General features: G+C 35.5%; 1 long non-coding RNA gene across 1 annotated transcript in view; it reads left to right on the top strand.

Moving 5' to 3' along the window:
• LOC139688416 (uncharacterized) overlaps positions 1 to 23,247 on the top strand; it is a 220,162-nt gene that overhangs the window by 93,356 nt on the left and 103,559 nt on the right. The window contains exon 2 of the long non-coding RNA XR_011700743.1: positions 21,079 to 21,148. This is a non-coding gene — a long non-coding RNA (uncharacterized lncRNA). The remainder of the gene's footprint in view (positions 1 to 21,078; positions 21,149 to 23,247) is intronic.

Raw genomic sequence — 23,247 nt, 5'->3', positions numbered from 1 at the left:
CATAACTTGTCTATGCCGTAATTCTGAGATACTACGTTTGTTATCTGATAAGAAATTAAATTAAGATTTTTTGCCTCTTTAAATTAAGGTTTTTTTTGTTACAGTTATTTTTAATTTCGAAAAAATTTACCATTTAAATAGTTTAAAGCGTAAATAGTTCCAATTCTCTCCAAAAAATTGAGTTTTTTCTCAAACCATTCCTTTTCCTTCGAGGTAATTGACATGTAGGAGCACACAAGATGAGAAGATGGATAGGAACACGTTCAGAGGACCTGAATGCTTGAAATTTTGTTATGAACTTAATCTCTCTTATTTTAGTCACGTATTGACTCCATTATAGTCTTTCGAGGGCCCTGGAAACCTTTTCTGTAATTTCCACCGAACGATCCGTAATAATGGCTTGTTTCCGCCGCCGGTTTTCGTTAAGCTCTCTATTTCTTTATTCTGTTACAAGGATATTTTACAGTTTTAGACTAGTTGAAGGGTAATGAATAGTTTTTTTTATCCACCACTGTTTCACTTTAATTATAATTATATTTATGAAATGAAATGAGTGCTCAAAGGTTAATTTTTCAAATTTAAAAATTCAAATGACCGAGTGATTCTGTTACTTTTTTAACACATTTGTAATATTTTACTTCGGCTAAAATATACATGAATTATGCTTTACCTTTGAATGAAAATACATGATTCCTAGGTGAGTACATACGCCAAATGTCACGTCACATCCAATGAAATAGTCGAAGCTTATAAGAGAATTAAGTATTTACCATCAAAGCTAGCGTTTTGTATCGACATAGCGGACATATCCAAAAGCAAAATATATCAAAAGCTTAATGTAATTAACTGTTTCAGGAGTCACTTAGTGGAATTGTTCGATGATGAATAACGTCAAAATTAAACATGCTAATTACACATATAAAATAAAATTTAATGCCACCAAGGTTTCACTATGGTACAGTGGCCTGATGACGCTACTCTGCAGTGAAACCTAGGTCTCATTAAAGTTTATTCAATATATCTGGAATTAAAAAATTCTTTTTGATGTTATTCATCATATTGCAAGCTTAACAATACTTCGCCCAAATTTAAGATTTGTAACATTACATTTCTTTCGGATGTGTATTTGTTGTATGAGCATCTATGATGGAAATGATTTTCCAAAATAAAGCAAATTGTAGAATTTAGAACAGAATTTACATTGAATCAACCTCACTTTTCCCGAAATCATGACATTTTTAAAAGATAATTGAATGCTTCCTCATATTCCACTCGTGTTCTTATGCGCCGCGACTAGCTTCAACAATCGTATCCTATTAGGAAATTGTTATCGAACAATTTTCTAGCAGTCGCATTCGGTACCCGACTCGCCGTGAGGCCCAGAGATATCTGTCATGAGGAGGGAGTAATTTCCCGTACTCGAGTATCTCAGTCGCCACATAAGCACGTTCCGCACGGTTGATGACAGCGTACGCAACGAACCGAAGGTTAGACTGAATTCGCCACCGCCGCTTCCATCAGCCTAGTCCTCATTACGGCACGCATACAAGCAATGATGATCTCAGGGGGACACCATGTAACCCTTCTTCGCCTTCCATTGGACTAACAAAGGTAATGACGGTGCACCAAATCCCCTTGTATCAGGTCCGCAACCTTACTATCCACCAATATCACCAAATTACCTTTCCTCTCCGTGCCTAACAATGAGGTGATTCATCCTCTGAAGCAGAGAGAACGGTTGTGCGGATCAATGGTTATGTTTTCTGTCCTTGAAGCATTTTTGAACAATATCAGGTTCATAGTGTCGCGGCTTTTCTAGTTCACGACCGAGCATAGGAATCCTCTATTCTTCATTATAGAACAAATGAAAACGTTTTTAATTGTTGGATTTTTAACACTACATTTGGATGGGGACAGTCATTAGCCAGCTGTTATACTGATAACATTTAAAGGTAATTTGCATCTTAATTACCACAACATCCTTGGTTTTATTCTAAAGCTTGAAGAGTGAAATTAATCCACGAGAGACCTTTGGGTTGGTCTGAGAAGCAAATTTTAAGAGTAGGCATTTTATTCCATATTATATGGTACATTTTTATCCCCATGGCAAATCAATCAGGATAGAATTTCATTCGCTTAGTTTTTTATCAAATAAGCCAAGACGTGACACCCAATTTAACTGATTGTAGAAATCAATCATGTGGAAAATAACATGTTAAGAGATTTTATTTTAACCAAGTGAAACCTCTACTAACCTTACCTTAATGCATCAAATTCTCAAGACTTCAAAGAATTGTTGCATTAAATCCATAAACAAAAAATACTCTAGACTTTGAAAATCAATAAGTCTTGCATTCCTCAATTAAATCCTTTCTCGAAGATACAAATACTGCGTTAGAAATTGAAAGAGCAATTTTTCAGCTAAAAACTGTCAAAACTACTAACGTCCCGATAAATTTTCAGAGCAGAATCGAAAGGAACAATTGAATTGTATTAAAACTGACTAACAACATTCCATTATCAGTGAAAAATGAGAAAATAATTTTTTTATTGCTGGCCGTTAGTCATCACATCGTTCAATTCAAAATGCTATGAAACTGTACTTAAACATATTGCCACATGACACGGACGAAAAAATCATTGCCGGCCTCGGTGGCGGCGGGGTAACGTCCTCGTCTGCCAATCCATGGGTCGCGGGTTCGATTCCCGCCTGGGTGGGTTTCTTCCACCTAGGGCTTGGGTGTTTGTAATCGTCTCCATTGTTATTCTTTGTTAATAGTCCGATGTAAAGGCCAGAGTGCTGTTTTCGGACTAAGGCTAAATAAATAAATAAAATAAAAATAAATAAATCATTTGTAACAATGACTAAAAGCAGAACGCTTCTACCGCAAAACGACGACTCCATAATTTATTTTCCGCCCATTTCATCATATGCAAACTGTATCTAACCATTATATTTCTTAAATTCGACATCAATGCTAAACTCATCAGAATACACTTTGCAATTTTTTTTGAAATCCAAATGGTGGAATTTCTATATTAGAGAAATCTGGCGTTTATTAAATAATTTTCACATTTCTCAACAATAATTCAGAAGGATAGTAAATTGTAACGGCATGATTAGATTAAGTGAACTCGATATTAAACAAATGGCCAATGTAAATGTTCTGTGGTCAATCGTCATGTTTAAGAAGCATGCCATTAGATCACTTCACAAGACAACTTTATAGAAAAACGTTGATAATTATAAAATGAACGCCACAGTGCCACAGGCCAAACGTGCATATGCACATAGATAAAATTATGAACACTGAACCAAACGTTATCGATAGCACAGTAAATCATACTCAGTTAAAAAGTTTTTAATGTATTCTGGACTTTGGATAAGGACATTTGACAACTAGTAAAGAAGATTCAAAGACTTAAGAAACCTTTGAAACGTGGTGATAAAAGCGCTAAATTGGAATGGACAGATAAAGTCTAAAGGAGAGATAATTCAGGAAATTGGAAAAAGTAGTATTGCATCAGGTCACATTTTTTGGGCTAGATAAACTTGGATTCCAAAAGTAAAATGCCATCAGTGGCTTCTTCATTATATTTTATTACTCAACGACTTCCTATATTCCGTTAGAAATACCTCACGACCCTTTTGTCACATTCATAAGTTCTTAGAAAATTATGGGGACTAAGGTTTTGGCGAATTCCGTTTTTTTGTGAAACTTACATAATGAGGTTAGTAGTGCCTCTTGTCTTGTTTCATTATCTCAACTTAAAATTGGACCACTTTTTGGATGTAATGAAAATCCGCCAATAATATTTGTTAGGGTTTATATGTTTGATTTCCCATTCCTTGTGGCACTCCTGTCTATTACGCTTTTTTGGTGTTTGTTTAAGTTGATTTCTTTTATAAATATATAATAAGAATATGATAAGAATAAATCACTAACAGTCAAGCTTAAGCAAGAATTCCCCGCAAACCTTTTGAAAAGAAGTATGTTGAGAAAAATCAAAAAAAGGTTTTCAATCAAAGACCACTTTAATGATCAGGGAGTGACAAAAATGGCGTGTAAAATTATCACATCCTGGGGAAGGAATGTTTCTTTCGCTGTACCGCATGAGGCATCCTGTATTTCTGGTTAATCGAAATTCATGAATCCTGAGGTTGCCCGTGGACCCTCCGGTCATTAGTCGAAGGCCATACCCACTGTTATTGGCGGTGGATATCAGGCTAACGCCATTATGAAGACCCGTAATGTCGTTGCTATGAATTCAAACGCAGGAGGGTGAGAGAGGGAGAGAGAGAGAGAGAGAAGAGGAGAGGAGGGTTAAAACCGCGAAAAATGGCCTGATGAAACTTTTTCGTGATTCCTCCTCTCTCTGCATAGAATATAGTAATTCTATGCAAAGAGAGGATGTGAGATCCTCCCAACGATGTCCTGTCACACAATATTGGGGACGTCATCGCATTCCGTTATGAATATTGATTACCACCCGAAATTCTTGTGCAGTTCTGTGATGTCATTACATTTTTTCGTCAAGTCATTTTTTTTGTCACAACCATTTAAGTGGTTTATTTAAATCTAATTCTCCCTATAATGTCGTTAAAATCCTAAATGTATGTATATCTGAATATCTACAATCATTTTTACTACAGCTCTTGATTCATTATTCCAGTTTCGATCATTGACCTGTTCTTCTTGCGACCCCTATTCGTATTCCACCAACTACTTCATACTTTCTTTATTCCCTTTTGCTTTTTCTTCAAAACCTAAGTTTGCTAACCCAATCTCTCATCATCCCCTCCAGCCGCGTCCCAAAACCTTTCGCATCCTCCATAAACCTCCTGAAGACCCTTCTCCCCATTAGCGTCGTAATGCCACCTTTTCCTTTCCCCTTCCACCTGCCACAAACCTGTGCCTTCATTTAATTCCCTTTCCCTCTGGTTTTCATTCTTCTTTAAATTTTAACTCTTTCCACATCCTTTTTGCTACTAATTTAATTTTTTAATTTTTGGACCCATTTGTTGAATTTCTCTGATCTGACCTCATCCCAGTGCTTCAAAAGGAGGAATTATCGAATGCATCCCCCTTGGCTTATGTGGCCATGGCTGATCTATTGTACTGTTTTTGCTACACACTTTCACAAAATCACTTTTTCTGAATACCATCAGGTCAATCGTAATACTAGGATAAATTGTAAATATGGATCAGATGACTGAATTACGTCAGAGCTCATACTTCTTTATGGTCCTTGTGGACTGTTACTCGAAATATCACGGTGTTTGCCGTAGAAATTTATGATAAATATTTAAATATATTTTTTAATTATTATTAACCTTTTTAATAATTAAAAAGTAAAAACTGGAATGAATCTACTAAAATTTTCCTTACAGGAAAGCGAAATTGTTTTTATTCCAGTAGAACACTCATTGTAGATAGTTAGTTGATACTAAATGGTAATACTATTGGCGACATTTCGCTTGATTTTTACTTGATACTATTTCAACACTTTAAAGACATTTCTTATCCGTATACCAATGCATACCACCAACCAAATATTTATTGGGAACTTAATACGTAGTTATATATTAGTTAATCATTTTAATTATATTTCTGAAGGAGTAATTCAACCAGATGCGCGAAAAAAGTAAATCTTATGAAATAAATTAAAGACATTAAATATTGTGCCAGTTGAAATGTGATTTATTTCAATGGCTTTTGTAACGTGTAAAGTTGACGTGGCGATGAAATAAGATCTGTGATACGCAATGGAGTACTAGTAATTTCTACAATGGTTGACCAATTACAGTTGCTTAACTAAAGAGGGAAATGACCGGGAGAGCAAAATGGATACAAAAGTTAATGTGACATCTCGGAATGGAAATTTACAATGAAGAACATTAAATAACTAAAATAATCCAGGACATGGAATTTACCTCATCAAACTCCATCAAAACTGATGAAATTAATCATAGCGGGAGTCTAATTAACATGGTGAATTTTACGCATGTATGAGTCCATCACAGGAAATTATTTCAATCGCTCTAGATAAATGATGATGGTAGACAGATGTGACTTAAAAATAATGTATTCAATTCCAATATTCATCTAAAATACCTACGTTATTTTGTAATACTAAATAGTAAATGCGTGAAGAAAAATTGGACGATATTAAGCCAGTAAAGAGTTTTTGCGTAATGTACGTGACTAAAAATATTCATGTATTACAAAATGCATTTTTAGGTTAATATTTTCCAATTTATATCATTTTTAACATTTCCGAAGTTGCAGATCGTATTTATAAAATTTTCACATCGAAAATTAAGTGATTTCCCCATTCTTAAGACGTGAGATATCTTAACCTCTCTATGGTGAAAATGTATTTTTTAAATGAGACGAGAAAAAACCATACTAGACGTAAATTTTCTGTGAAATCTTGAAGGTGAAATTGTATTATTTAAATCAAAGCGATTTATTTAATAGAAGTTAAATTTGGATGATGCCCATTAAAATTCTAGCCGCAGGTAAAAAGTTTCCGGTACGGTTCCATTTGAGTTAAAGCTGTAAAGACTTCCACTAACCGTGAAAATTAATATAGGGTTTAATATACGGGAAAGTGGAACATTTTACCAGCATGACAACAACAGCAATGCCGCCCCCTAATCAAAAATCCGAGATCTGTGGACGCCGAACTGACGCCGAACGTACGCCGAACGGACGCCAATTACGTTCCCGTAATGTGACCAGGTTCTGGCTGGGGTGCGGGAGGACCCCCGCACTACATTCCAATTTTCGACGCCTTGGGTCAGGAGACAATCGCTGCTAATTCCCGGTTTTGAAGAGAGTAGTTAAAAAAAAAATCGCTCCATTTTCGTGCAGGATCTCAATTCTTGTCTCAAATCTGATAATGGCCGAGGTCGTTTAAAAAACGGTGAGCCAAGATAGCGTGGGGCATTAAAGCAAGATATATTGATCGGGATAGTGGTCGTGGCGTACGGTGGGGGCGATAGAGCTGAGGCAGAACGAGTATAAAAGGAGAGGAGAGGAGGAAAAGAGAGAGAGAGTAGTGAATACAATGGATGAAGAAAGGATAGAAGTGAATCCATACAGGTGGAGAAAAACGCCTACGAAGATTGTAGCGCATGATACGGAGTTGATATGAAGTCCGACGAAGAAAGGATTCTTCGGAATATACTTAAAGTTTCAGTTTGATGAATGTGCTCAAGGATAGTTATTATTTTCGATTACTATGACTTATCTAATAAGCTTTACAAGGGCAGCGACATGCAGTTCTGTCTTTCGAGAAATCACTGGATTGTTTTCATGCGCTCATCCATTTGTGTGTCAACGTCTCTCTTAAATCGATTTCATATGCAACCCTAATTAATTGGGTCAATGCAATAAATCTTGTTGTTCCAATACATATCTATTTATTATCATAAAATTGCCAATTTTTTCTTTTGTAAGGAATACTAGTATTGTTCCGTGAGGTTTTGAAAATATTGATCTTACAACAAGGAACTATTATTATGATGAAGTAATATTGCGAATTGATTTTTAATACTAATACTCCGAAACGCCCAACTCATAGCCTCTAATGATAAATGATTGAAGTCAATTTATATTCATTTGGTACCAAACGGCCGCTAATCATAAAGGAGCCGTTTTTCAGCGACACTCATCTTTTGGAGTGCTTAATCGAATTTTAAAAATGATAGTAAGTAATACTTGCTAAATTGGTAGAAGAAGTTGTAAAGTTTAAAAAATAATAATGACGATATTTTACTTTTCAATGCGAATACTTTCAATGTGTTGATACAAGTGTTTCCACTGCCAGTAAAATTACGTGTGCTGTAAATAAAAAGGATTATTTTCCTATGTTTTCCACAGTTCTCAGTATATAATGAATTCACAAAAAATATTTTGAAATTGAATCCTTTTTACCGCCATAGAAGTTAGCTTATAATTGAAGGGGGCGAAAAAAAATCAAGAGAAGTTTTTATCTCATCCTCCTTCAACCGTTTGAAGTAAGTTTTCTCCTCCATAAGACATTTAGTTTCATTTTATTTTCGTAGTATTAATTTACCGTATTCCATTGAGATAATTGGCACATAGACTTGCAGCAAAGTGAAAAGAACTGCGAAACTACTTTCAAAGAGGATGAATTCTAAGGCTTTCATAATTTCAGAAGAGAATATGAGGATGTACTTCATCTATTGGTATAGAGAATCATTGAATTACGGCGGTTGTTAACTGAAATGATAGTACAATTACCCATTGGAACAGTCAATAATGAATGAATCTCCCTGCAAACTAATAGAGAAATGCCTTTTGATTCGAACTTTTGATGAATCTTCAAAGAAACGACATATTGCCTACACGCTCCATCTTTGAAGTAATATATTTCGATGATATGCCTTTAGTATCTAAGTGCCTTTCCCCTCTGTCTGGCGTAATTCAGAAAATATTGCTTGATGTGTCTCATAGCAATGGATAAACGGTCTGTGCGAAGTTGTCAGTGTTCTATTTTATTGCCAACGATTACTTACGAAAGTATGAAACCATGTTCGTACACAAGAACCCGTGGAAAGCATATGTTTAAAATTTTCAGATCCACTAATCAGCCGAAGGTAGTACCTTTCCCTACTCCGTACCGTCCCCATTTGCATCATCAACTTCGTCTGTCAGCATCGACCACCGTCTTTCGCACCCTTGAGCGGCGTTCCTCTTCAACCTTCATTCCTCACCTGCCCTACCCATCGTGGGTTCGTTCGAGATTCAGCCGAGTCACAATGGGTGTGGAAATGACGAAGGACTCGAAATAGTTTCTTCCAAAGAACGAGATTTCCTTTCCGTACTACTCCGCCAAGGCCTGGGAAGAGAAATTGGGGCGCATCTACCCTCTCAGGAAAATGATAGGTTTTCAGGGAACTGCCTTAAATCAAGTATTTTGGAAATTAATAATTATTCCGTTATTATTTGACGAAACACGGTGTGTAAATGTTGTGAGAAATTTGGTTGAATTGTTTCCCTTAGAGGAAACGATAGTGTAGCTATTTTCGTTCCCTTGTACCTTTGCTCGACCTTTCCCTCTCGAGTATTTCCCCTCCTTGATTTCCTTACCCTCTGTTTTGGAGTTTATAATTGATTTTAAACTCTCGGAATACGAATCAAAATCGTAACGTCAAAGCGCATGTTACGTTCTTATCATTTTGTAATATTGAGCTTTCTTTGATGCTCCTAAATAAATGCGGTCTTGATGAACCTCTCGTAAGCAAACAGACATGCATTAAGCAGCACGACTATTTATCATTTTATTGAATTTAATTTTGCGCTTGGCATTGGATTTTGGCAGCTTTTCCGCTTCATAAATTTTCAGAACCTATAGCCAAAGAAATCCATTGCTCTAAAAAAATCGAAGGTGAAGAGGGTTTTTATTTTTGAATGAATCAAGTTTTTAAATTAATGAATCGATCTCGGACGGTGTAACCGGCGAGTATGATACTATCAAGATATCTTGGTAGATAACTACACGTCAAATAAATGCATATCAATTTTAATTGACATGGGAGCTTTAATTTAACATTGCTCCAAAATATGCAGTAATTTTTGTTAATATTTGTTTTGAGCCACTGGTCAACTTAAACATATTATGGCGAGTCTTACTTCGTGTTGCCCTAATGCATATGAAGGTTCTATTTTTTAATCGTACATATTGTAGCGCCATGGTTTCACTTTACGGTTTTTATTTTTATTCCGCGATGGTTGGTGATTAGTGGACGGAAGTAGCCGCAAATTGTTTGCTTTTATAGAACAGCAAAAATATTAGGGTCAAGTCGAAACACAAAGTGGCATAGTAAGATCTTGGAATGGCCTTCATTTGAGATGACTCTGTTAACTTTGTCATCAAATAAAAATGCTAGAGTACCACTTCCGAATAATGGGTCAGATTTAGGTTCATGCTTTTGAAATTTTCTGCTATTAAAAGGGTGCTTTTATTGCTAATTATTGCTCCCTTTTTTCTTTACTACAGCCACCGATACATTTAATTTTTTAAATTTTAACAATGAGATAATAAACCATGCCTCTGAATTGGTGTTTTAGATTTAACTGTTGACCACTTAAAACTACTTCTGTTTTGGTAATCGTCAATACTAATATTCAATCCTGGTTGAATGCTACCCTCCATTCGTTCAATCACCCTGTTACAATAAACTATAATCGTTCTAGTCCTTCATCAGGACTATGCATTAGTCTCTAGGTTTTCTGCGTGCAACCTTTTCTTCTTTTCCTACTTTTTATGCTTCAAACGGAGTATATTTAATAGTAGTATAATTTTCTCTCAGATAATATCGTAAGCGAGGCATAGGCAGGAAGAGAATGCATGTATTCTACGGAATGAAGGGAAACGGGAAAGACATAGAGCTGAAGAATACTTTATTGTCATGCCTGCTGGAGTATTTGGCGTCGTTTAAGGCGGGATTAAAATGTGTTGTGGGGCTTAGTCCTTAGATCCATCGTTGAACTACTCTGATCAGGGGAGTATTCTCTTTAAAATAATTTTTTCCGGCATATTTTGTAGAAAATTAAAACTTAACCTATTTTCTACATGTAAGGAGAGGGGAAAACTAATGGAGTAAACAATAATCGATTATATGTATTGACAAAAAGAATAACAAGTAACAATTTCGATGCTGCGCAAACGAAATAATTATAAAATTTTGGGGGATCGATGGAATGGTTTTACTAGAGCCAGTATTATATTTGTGGTATACATTTTCGAAGTCTCGTTCATCGGATTTTTCTTGAATTTTCCAATGATTTATTCCTCGATGCATCGGAAGGCATTATCATAACGAATAAATTAGACCCTTGCTATGTTTAGTAGGGGCCTGCGATTGATCGAGAGGCAATAAGTTATCAATTTTTCCCGTGTGGATGCTCCCTTCGAAATTCCCCCATTTTTCTCGACCGGTACAGGGGCAATATTTCATGCTCTGCCATACTTCCATTTCCATTCCAAAATGCGCCGTCGATCATTCACTGCTTCTATCATAGTTTTTCGTACAGAAATATCTGTTAATTGCTCCTGTGTGACGCATCATGACCAACGAGGATGATACGAGCCAGTCTTAATTTTCCTTTTGTAGAATCCCTTTGAACTTCCAGGAAACTAAAAAGTAATTGAACAACTTTGGCATATTTTCATCACCAAAGGAGTTATGCTTATGCACTAACGGCCAAATTTTCTCGTGCTTCTCTCGTATTCCCATTGCGTTCTAAAATTACTGTTATAATGAACACATGATATTGCCCCACTTCTTTTTGTCATGAGGTACACAATAGACAATTAATTGCGTATCATTTAGGGATCAGAACCATCCATGTTGCTCAAGGAGGAAAGAACGAAAGCCCCACTTGCCGGTTAATGGCGGCAATGATGTGGGTGATGTCTTCGCTTGTAATTCCTGAAAACGAAACGTGAACCTAAGTGGTTAAGTTTATTAATTTAATAGTATTGATGTGAAAAATATCGAATTATATAATCCGTTTTTATTTAATATTCATACCAAATGGACAAACATGCACAAAGGGCACATGCACGTCTTCTCTGATTAAATGAATGACTGCCATATACTAAAAAAGTAAAAGGTGTGACATGCAAAGATGATAAAGCACATACGAACTCTTAATATGTTACTTAATATGTAAGAGATCATTATATAATTATAAATAATTGTCGATGTTACAAAAGTCAAGAAAAAATTATGGAAAGGATGCTATAGGTTACTTTTAAATGATATACTCGTATATGTATTTTCTGTTTATGGGCTACACCCCGTTGATCATGTTCAAAAATGCCCCTCCGTTAGGTTTTATACGATTTTGAAGCAAATGCAATCTGAATTAATTAATATATTTTGTTTACCTTGTCAAAACTTTAAAATTATTTTTTTGCGTCCCATTTAAAATATGATATTCTTTATTCAAATATTTTTACATGGGTTTTATGTGGATGATAAGGATGCCCGAGGAACTTATGTGTATGGTTAATAATGGCTGACGGTATTTGGTGCATGTTGAAGGAAATCGCGGTTGTAAACTTCTTCAAAGTAGCAAAAGCTTGGAGCAAAATTTCTCCTCAGTTTATGATCGGCCAACCGGGTCAACTGGTCTCCGAGTTTCGAGTGGACGGGATTTGTTCGGATTTCTCTCCGCCTGCAGTTGAGATTCAGTGAGGGGAATGAAGTGGGAGTTGCCTCTCCGTCCATTGATTGCTTTACCCTTCCCGTCTCCTCTTTCCCTAACATCTATTGCTGAGTCAATAACAATCAGAAGCAAGATGATTAGTTCGTTGGATTGGGGCGCCAATAAAGCTGTCATCGAATCGATGTCCTTTTAACCTGTCCAACTAATCTCATAGCTATCCAGTTTTTGTTTTTTTAGGCTTATTTATGAATCCCTTATATTCAGTATTGATCGTCGTTGGACATTTGGGAAACAAAAAATAATTTTGGGGGCAGCACGTTAATTTAAGGTTACTCTTTTACATGAAAAGCGCAATGCCTTCGCTACTTGAATAACTCCGATGATGCCAGGGATTTTCGAAATTTCCAAAAGAATAATTTTAGGAAATAAAGTGTGTTTGATGAAATATAATTTGGTGTTTTGTACAATCTGTCGCAAATAGCGTGACAAACAAAATTTAAAAAATACAGCTATTACTTCTCTAGCAGACAGAATCAGCGGTTGTATCGGTTTGGAATATTGTAATTACACCGTCTTTTCCTTCACTTGAATAACATATCTAGTTCATTTTAATTCGGGAACAATTTCACCACAGTAATTTAAACTACATATTTGGGTTACAATATTTATAATACAAAAAAGGCCAACAATACCTTATTTTGTGATTTTTTAATGTCGGAAAGAGAATTAAGGAATAATTTTGACTTGATGGGAGAGATATTAGTTTCAATTACCACTTCATTTATTGTAGCTGTAGAATAAAATATATGCAATTTGCAATATAAAGGTGTAGAAGACTTGGATTTTGTGATTCGGAGTTTTTAATCTTTAACAGTGACAAGCCTGGCATAAGAATTCCTGTAAAAATGTTTAAGCAACGATGTGCGCCTCATTAGTTTCGTACGATATAATTATGACATGATGAACAACGGGCCACACACCATGTATCAAGAATGCTGGCAGATCATGTATGAATTAAATGAGGTTTTGATTTTAGACGTGATTTTGAATCATAATTATCAAGATTTAATGTATATTTGAGCAGTAATCATATTATTATTGTTCCTCTCGTGTAAGAAACGTGCATTTCATCACTGCTGGCGAACACTAATAGTGGTCCCATGAAGGCAGTGTTATTATCGGTCATTTTTTATGTCCTTTAATTACCAATCAATACCTGGTAGATGACGAGGAATTGCTAGAGCAGATGTTTTTTTAATATGATGGTGGAAACTGAGTCAGTTACTAGGGATTTACTGTGGTAGTGCATGTCTGATGGCCACTGATGTTTTAATTTTTGGTTCAATACATTAAGTATTCTACGAAGTGAATAATTTTCCATAGTTGTAAAGAGCTGACAATGCCAAAGTTAAGTAGAAAGTAAAGATTTAGTTCAAGGATACAGAACTGCTACATTTTTCTCTTTTTTAGCAGTATGATATTGCGGCTGCATCTTAGTAGTCAATAATTTCGGTATTTTGGGAAAGAAGAATTCCAGAAATTATTCCTTTATCTTCATATTCATTCCTAAATGGCGTTTCTATTACCTCGTTCCTTCATGTCTATTACTTTCTATTATTCAATTTACATATTAATTTTATCTATTCAAATGTAGGGTATTTTCTGTTGCATGATTATATATATTCATATACATAATTAAATATTTAACAGAAATGGAGAAAACTAAACAAAACTAAACGGTGACATAAATACAGTTGCTGTCACTCGATAAATACCGTCAATTTATTTAGATTTAGCAAACATTTCGAGAAGGCGTTGGCATAAGGAAATATTACAAATACATTTGTTTCTAAAATATAATTACTATATATGGGTATTTAGAAGGGCTTACCCCAGGCAACTTGTTAACATTGTAAGCTGATCCTAGGAGTTGGTGGTACAATATGTGTCGATAATCCTAAAAATATGGTTTTGATTTCCAAAAATACAAATAAATTCATCGAACCCATTTCTATAATACATCAAGATAACTGATAAATGTCAAACCATTGTCTAGGAAGCACAAATCATTGAGCATACAATTTAATGCTAATAATATCGTTTCTAAAGAAGTATCCGAGCGATAGAAACCATCTTGAGATTTGGGACAGTATTAAGAAATTTAATTTAATTCTAATAATCCAATTAAAGCTTAATTGAGCCATTCAATGAATAACTTAAGGTACGCATACTCGTGCATTGTGGCACAACAAGAGAGCGACATACTCAAGACGGTTGCGTTACCCATTACAATAACGTTGACATTTTTTCAGAATTGGTAATGAGTGAATCAATACTTAAAGTAGTTGCAGAAAATTTAAAGATAACTTATGTACTCTCTTAATAACTTTGCCTTTCATGCGCTTGCACTGAGGAATTTTGGAAAAAAACTTGGACGAAAACCCACTTTACTGCAGGACCGTTTACCTTGAGGATGATGGTTATCTCACAAATGACCTCAAAGAGCTTCCTGCTTCGATGGTAAGGTCGGAAATACGCTTCCTTGCCTTATCCCTTGACTTTCCTACCCTTTTCTTTGACTCCCACAACCCACTTCTCCTCACAAATCCCGCGCATTCCCCGTGCATTAATTTATATTCCTTTTAGTCTCAGTCCCTCTTCTCGTTCTGACCCTTACTCTCCCTTCCATACTTCCCCTCAGCTTCAACCTCGCTCTTCATTTCCTCCTCAACGAGAATGTGGACCAAAGAAGGCCACCACCACCACTTACCCGCCCGATATCGAATAAAGAGACCATCATGTCATCGCCACGGAGCATTTGGACACTTCAGCTCCGGCAGCCCCCAATTCATCTCGACCGTTCCAACGGCGGCTGGAGCAACCCCCTCCCTTCCCCACTCGTCCTTTTCCGCGACTCGACTTCTCGACCTACCGCCCGCCGTAAAAGATGCCACATGCGCGCGGCAAACATTTCACCTTCATGGCTCTTGCAAATGGAATTTAACGTCTCAGAAGGCGGGGGATGGGAAGTGGGTTGGGCATCAACTCATTCGCGTAGCTACACCATTAACCCCTTTCTCAATCCCCTTTCAGTCTTTTCCGCTCTTTATAAATTGGAGAAAAATTTTACTATCGACTTTTTTGGAGGAAATAAGGCATCCATATCTAGCATGACGACAGTGGTGATGGAATAAAATGGATTTCAATGGATATACGAGTACCTCATCGGGGGTGCCATCTGGATTTTAGCTTAACCAATGTCTAAGAAAAAACGGGGGAATTATATCATTTTCCCCATTTACTCCGGGATAGTATAAAGGGTGAAATAATTGGGGTGATCAAAGAAATCAGAAAGGAATTCGAAGATTAACAAAAAAGCTTGGGTGAATCCCATTACTCTAATTGCCGCAAGGACCATTAGAAAATGAATAATGCATAATTTCAGATTCTAAAAACATTTCGCCACTACTATGCATTTTATTCTCTTGATTTACTTTCATTTATGATTGTAGCATAATAAAAAAGTCCTTTGTCATTATATGAGTTTGGCTGAGCGAGATTAACGCCGTTTAATTCGCTGTTAGTTGGTTGCTTGAAGTTTCAACACATGTGATGAACATAAGCCATCTTAAAAGTTCTCTATCAATTTTAAACGACCCTTTCTTGAGGTAAATTGCCTTCTGCACACTTTGCTTACGAGTTCTCCAAATCGTATTTCTAAAGCCCTATAGAACCACCAATTTTTGAAACTTGAGAGGAGCGTGAATTATGTTCCGCTCCCCAATCTCTCTGGTTAACACTTTTGCTCCCTATATAAAGCAGATGAAGTTTATTTCAGTCCGGGACCTTTCTACTAACTCTGTGTCTGTCTAGCTTGCACGTTATATTAACTCGAAATATTGACCATAATATAATATGTGATTATAATATATTAAATGTATTTTTATATTTATAAATATTTACTAAATTTAATTTATTTGAAATAGTAGATATGATTGGCAAAGACATTACTAGCACCCGATCAATCTTTTAATCTAAAAATAATATGAAAGGTGAAATATAGGTGCAAGACTGATTCTTAGAGTCATCATTTGTGTAAAAAAGTTACTATTTGCATCAATAACAATCATAAACAATTAGCTCTCGCTTTCTTACTTCTTTTGGAAGAGTGTTTTATGTTGGGAGAAGCCATTGGGCCATGAGTGGTTATTGAAGGAAAACATCAGAGCGATATCACTAATTTTATATTTTCTCAATTCACTTCATTCGATTTTGAAACAGAATACTGTCCTCTATCGTGTGGATCCATCACTTCCTGTTCCTTTTCCATAAATCTTCTCCTTTAAAACTTTTGATGAACCGCACCGTTGCTCTCCGCTTTCCTTCTTCGTTAAGCCCTCGCAGTCTGAGCTCTTAATTTAGAGGAAAGGGGTGGAGGTCACAAAAGTGAGTGAGTGAGAGAAGGATAAGAGAGACTCTTTGCCCTTTCATTCTTGTCTCTCTTCTCCCCTTCCGTCTTTTTTCCTATCCGCTCTTTCTGGTTTGACGATCCTTTTATCCCTTTCTCCTTGCACTCTTCCGGTAGCCTTTTACATGTAATTTTCCTTCCGTTGTTACATTCGTATATATATATTCGTCTCCCCAGAATCTCTTGACCTCCTACCTCCTTGCTCTTCAGTTAATGTTCATTTCCCATGCTTCTTCTCCTAAGTGATCTGAACGACCAGGAAATATTTAACAGTGAATATTTTTTGCCTCCAGAATGCTTTGATGAATATATTTCGCCCGTGTGAAATAACTACGAGGACCGAACGATAATTTTGAATATTTCTATTTTCTTCTCGCTTTCATGCATGTGCTATATCTTAATCCTGGGCATTTCAATGCTTTGGGGTCGTTTCTCTGTATTTATCACTTCCCCTCTAGAGGAGGGAAGTATAACTCGATATTTGAAGTGTTTTAATTATTTCCTAATTCCTTTTTAAAATCATGAAAACGAGGCATTACATTTAACATTCGATTTCTTTGAATTAAATGAATCCATTTCAAGTTTTAAACCGCGGTAAATGATGTCCAAGACTGGAACCAATCCATGTTAATATTAACCGACAGTTTTACCAACCATTTTAAACAGGTTGACGGTCCACTGATCTAAAAATAAAAGGCTTATAGACAACATAGTTTCACGCTTATTCCGAAATTTTAGGCATTCACCTTTAAAGCACACTCATGGAAGGTTTTGAGGTCAGAAGACTAATTGTAACCATATGTTGACCTCATTACTCTTTTTCTGGAAGATCTGAAACATAATTTTATTTGATAAGGTTCAGCATTAATTTAGCTACTTAGGCCTATATTTCTGTTTCCACGACAATGTCTTTATTTCAACGCTCTAATGTTCCCCTCCCACATTGTTAAGCCTTCCCCCCGATGGATCAAGAATAATCCGGACCCAAATAAATTAGCCTTCTTTAACGCAAAAGAAAGCGTTTAAGAACAATTCATTTCCTTACCTGCGGTTTCCACAAATATTTTTCAAAATAGAAATAATATTGGCTGCTTTTCCCTAGGAAGAAAGCATGGAAACGTCATATAAGTTACATTAAATAACAAAAACTGATATTTATTTATAAAGGCTTTAATCCTATATTTAGTATCAATGTGATCTAGGATGAGTAGTCTAGGCCAACTTGGTAATATTACTCATATTGAACTTTAACCTGAACGTATTTGAGCGCTGGGTAACGGATAATTTTGATGACTACTTAATTAATTTTTAATCATCTTAGAAAACTGAGATTTCGATTTTTTACGTGTGGTTATTGTGAATACTCTATTTAAATTCCAGCCTTAAATACGTACGTTTCATTTAATTCGTGAATTAATCTGGGCAATATGTTTGACCTAAAGATGCAGATGAATAAGTACCTAGATTATTCATGGATTATATTTAAAATATATTTATTCTTATTCCTTGAGCATAATTTTTCTTGCTCTATTATACAGGAGTATTTCTTTTCCGATGCCATTTATTATTTTATTATTATTCTTGTTCAAATTACTCTTAGACTCTTTCTTCTAAGTCACCTATAAATGAGTTACAGTCACTCTCTCGCTTACTCCTTGAATTGGGTCCAGGAGTCCCCTCATCTCTCCATTCGAGCGCCCGTCTGCATCCTTGTCTGCTCTTTGCTCCTCTTTCCCCTCGTGTACACACAGCCGTATCCTCAGCTCCCCATTTTCTTGAGAGCACCATCAGTATAAGATGTGGTTCTTCCTTGCTCGTTTATTTTTTTTAGTGTCTTCCTCTTTAGTTTGTCTTCCCATTCCTCTTCCCCCTTCTCTTGGTAAAAAAAATAATGTAAAAAGCAAGCAGTCCGTCTTCCCTTCATTTTTCCCAAGGAGTGTGATATGGGAGTTCTTTAATAAGGATTTTTCAGCATCCCTTGCCTCTGACTTCGCATATCTTTTTCCACCGCGCCCTCCGGGACGAATAAATAAAAAAACAATTTCAGCTACTGCGTCCGGTTCTCTCATCTTCCCTCAAAACATCACTTACAATCTCCTCCGTTTTGTTTCCCCCGCGTCTTGCTACTTTAATTTCGTTTGAGGCTGAAGTAATGAAGATGAAAAGATATTTTTCTAACAGAGGGATGGTTATGAACTTTAAGAATATTTCTATCATAATGAGGAAGAAAACCATCATTACAATTACTTTGCTCTTATTAATTTAATTTCAAGCGTTATGAATAATACGCTCTAGTTGCATGATACGCCCTGGGAATTAAAAAAAAAAGAATATTGGACTCATACGTATTGGATCTTTCATGTTATCTTGTTGAGAAGAAGCTTTTTGTTGGCTTCGAATACATAATATGATAATTTACCTTATTGATGTGCATAACGATCTATAAAGCTGCCACATTTACATATAGTATATCATTCTCTAAGAAGAAGAAAAATAGAAATAATTATGGTCAGTCGTTTGACAGGTAACCATGATATTGTGAAATCTAAAGTAAAGATTTTGAAATGCGTACAGCTATCACTAACATATTCAAAAGTTACTTTACAATTCTTTATAACATTTTCTTATGCAGAAAATTTTTTTCGTTTGAGGGGACTGTAATACTTTTATTCATGATGTTGTTATGAATACATTTGAGTTGAAATTTCTGAATATAAAAATGTCCATTTAGTCTGCAGTTAACTAGAAAATTGGCCCCTGTGAACCATTTTAATTTAAAGTAAAACACTGAACAAATATTTTGTCTTATTTTAAAGTTCTTTAGAAGTTATTTTGATATAAATAACATTATTTAGAATATAATCGGATTCATTAGTTATAGCAAGAAACTAAGAAACGTGATGGAAAGAGCAATAAGGGTATAAAGAGCTTACAGAGAGAGGTTATGATGCCCAGGAAGGGAAAAAAGCCACCCTGTTAAAGCGTAAAGGAGAATCTAAAGTCGTTGAGGATAGCCTATTCACTTACATGCTTGAAACCGAAATCAAAAAGGAATTATAGGAAATGAAAACGAACAAGGTTGTGGGGATAGGTAACACGCCTGCAGAATTACTAAAAAGTTTAAAAAACACATATGATGGATGGCAAACATTTTATGGCCTCATCTGCCGCACGACGGTCAAATTTCACAGGGAGGCTAGTTAGATCAGTTTTTATCCCTATCCAAAAAAAAAGCAAATTGACTGTATTTGAGGGCTATAAAATCATAGGATTAATGTTTAGAGATATCAGCAAATGACTAATTAGAAGAGAATCATTTTCTGTAAGTAAACGTGATGGCTAAGTAATATTGATTGAATAATATGAAGAAATGAATCCATCATGATGGGGAGTGTTAGGCGGAAGGGCAAGACAGGACTGTCCATGACCACTCCTGCTTTAAATTATTCACATCGCGGAAATGATCAGTGAGCTGTGGGAGGAGCAATCGGAATTAATGAATATAGGTTAGGAAATGATGGACTCGTGGGTGGACTGCGGGGATGGATTTGCGGGTTATTAAGAATATGAAAGTGGATGCCAGTCTTTGCTGAGCACAAGATTTGTATGTAAAATATGGGATGAAATCAATCAAATTTGATGAAGATAATGAGTTAATTAAGAAATGGGAGGGCTGATTTAATAACTTAAATCTAGGAGGGTAGAGAACAGTGAAGGTTCATGAAACAGATCCCGTTCTTTAAAAGTGTTTTAGACAAAAATGGGTGAACCAGTGAGGGCATTAAAAGAAGTATTGCTGGAACTAGAGAATCTTCTAGAAATAAAATGGTATTTATGGCAGAAAACTTAAGTAAGCATGAAAAGGAAATATTTATTCATGGTTTATTAACGGATATTAATATGTATGGGTCTTACATCGTAGTCGTAGAGATAAGAGGTTGAGCGTAGGTTGGTGATCCTTGAGACAATGTGGAGAAGAAATGAAACAAATAAAATTGGCAGAAATGAAAACATTCTAGGCATTGTAAGGGAGAAAGAAGGTTGTTGGAAGAAATAAGAAGACCAGGGAAAATGTGGATGCTGGCAATATTGCGTAGTAATGGAATGCTGAAGACTTGTAGAAGGAGGGATTCTCGTTTACTAAATTAAGAAAAAAAGAATAGGTATATTGTATGAAATAATGGGCGATTAAGGGAATGGTAGGTAGGAGCCAAGGTGCGGTTAAAGAAGTGTTATTTTAATGCATGGGTTTAGGGGATTATTGTTATCCATAGCGTGCCTTCAAATATAGAAGTTCTTAGCCTGCATTTCCTGTATTTTAAAATATCACTTGTTGCAAATTAATTAAAGCATTTGGATGGAGGAGAAGAGCTTTCTAATTTTATCAATATTTCTTTCTAGGTTACCGCATACTGACACAGCAGTGAATTCCCTTCAAACAAGATCAGGATCTCCATTTCATGTATTTGGGGTGAGAAAACAGCTTATCCTTGCACTAATTTAAATTATTTCGCGTATTTCTGAACAAATTCATGGGAAATATTTGTAGATCATCATCCTAATTTATAAATCCTGGGTTTTCTTAAATCTCGTATCCAACGTTCGTACCAGTTTCATGTCATATTATTATAAAATTATCATAAGTAAATTAGTATTTTAATTATTACTGATTATAAGTAATATTATGGGAAATGTGCATGCGTTTTTTATTAAGTCTCAGCATGGCTTTAGCGTGGTTTCTTCCTTCGCCAATTCTTTGCAAAACATTCTAATTGTAGAACCTCTAATTGTAGAATATGGATTCAATGTTTGATTTCTATGATTCCCTCATTATAGTGCCCTATGATTTATATATTTTTATAATATTGCTTAAATCAATTCTTAATTGAATTAAACATAATGTGTCGTAGGTTTCTCCTATTTATACTAATGGATTTTCTCTACTTTTATGATCATGATTATATTCCCGACTGAGATGGCCTTCCAAAATATTCGTATGTATTGATTTACCTTTTTTTCCCGATTTTTCCTAAAGTAGAACATTGCTTATTTTCAAGTTACATTCAGTAAATCAGCGAGCAAAATCTTCTAGTGTACGTATTTCTCTGCTACAATTAGGACATATGCTCTAAAATGTTGAATAACTCTTTATCATGAATCCAGTTAAATAAATTGCCACTAAAATTTATAAAAGCATTATTTGATTTATGATGATGCATAATTTAAACCAAGTTTAATATAAGATACAGTTCCGTACGATTTTAATCCGTTGGGACGATGGTCATGACCTGCTTCGTTTGAAGAATAAGCACAGTACATTTCTAAAGAAAGTGAACTAGGCGTTTTACAAACGGTAAAGTTTGGGTTACACGCATGCATTTTGTTTTACGGACATCTTAAAGGGTTAAATATTTTCAAAAAATTCCTTGAGATAGAATGAAAGAGTGTAACCTAGGCTAGATTAAAATATTCATCGTTGATCTAACTTTCTTCCTTGCAAACTCATTAATATACAAAAGAAGAAATTACTCAGCAAAGAAAGAAGTGAAAGAATAAAAGTTCAGTCATCCAATTGACCATTCCTCTAGTAAAAACACAGAAGCTATGCTTAAACTCTCATGTAAAACCGGAGTATTGAATTGCGTTATAATCTCTCTAAACATCCTCCACGAAAGTCGCATTTATGGCCACCCATCCCCATTCACTGGCACATTTAATTGCAAAAGAAAGAAACCAAGTCCTTTCTACCTCATACTGTGTTTGGGCTTCTAATTTCACCATTTCTGAGGTGAACGTAAGAAACCGAATAAGGTCCAGTAAAATTGATGTAAAATATTAAATCAATTTTTAATAGATTAAAATTTTCACTTTCACCTCAGGGAAAAGCCGTGTTGGGGATAAAATGATAAAAATACGAAAAAAGGGGTTACCGGAGGAGGTTTGAAGAGTTCGAGAGGAAATTTGGTGAAAGGTTTAGAGGGCGAGACGTCGACCTCCAATGTCCCTGCCCAAGTGAAGGGCTGTCGAGTAGGGAAAACCGAGTAAAGGATTCGAGGTTTTGTAAGAGTGTTGAGTACATAAAAATCATATGCAAATTGAAAATGAGCGCAAATAACCGCGTTCACTTCTGGAGCATTTTATCGCTGAGAGAGCAAAATAGGTGGTAAAGGGGAAGGTGAATGGCTTTACATTATTTAAGTGAAATCTAGGTATTCTATGACTTTTATCTGTGTTTGTTGGTTTTCTTGACTACTCATATTTGTCATGAAATGGCTCTCCTTCTTTTCGCTTCCGTTTAACCCTTTGTTTCCTAATATTTTCAAATATCATGCTTATTATTAAATGTATATGTATAAAATATGCATTTAATATTCCATCCCATATCTCAAGAATTCAATTACATTGAGCGTTTTAAATTGCGCTGCATTCCAGACACCTAATTTGGTGCCATTATGGACTTTCAAATAACATTTAATATTCCTTGGTGACACCTTTAAAATGTTTGAAAGGGATTCGTTGATTCGGGTAAGAATTCCGTCATATAGGGGTTAGATGGCAGAAATTTTTATT

Source organism: Hetaerina americana, unplaced genomic scaffold (genome assembly GCF_022747635.1).
Source record: "Hetaerina americana unplaced genomic scaffold, ioHetAmer1.1.p SCAF_2, whole genome shotgun sequence".
Lineage (NCBI taxonomy): Eukaryota > Metazoa > Arthropoda > Insecta > Odonata > Calopterygidae > Hetaerina > Hetaerina americana.
Note: the sequence above shows the minus strand (reverse complement) of the source record. Positions and strands in the feature narration are given on the sequence as shown.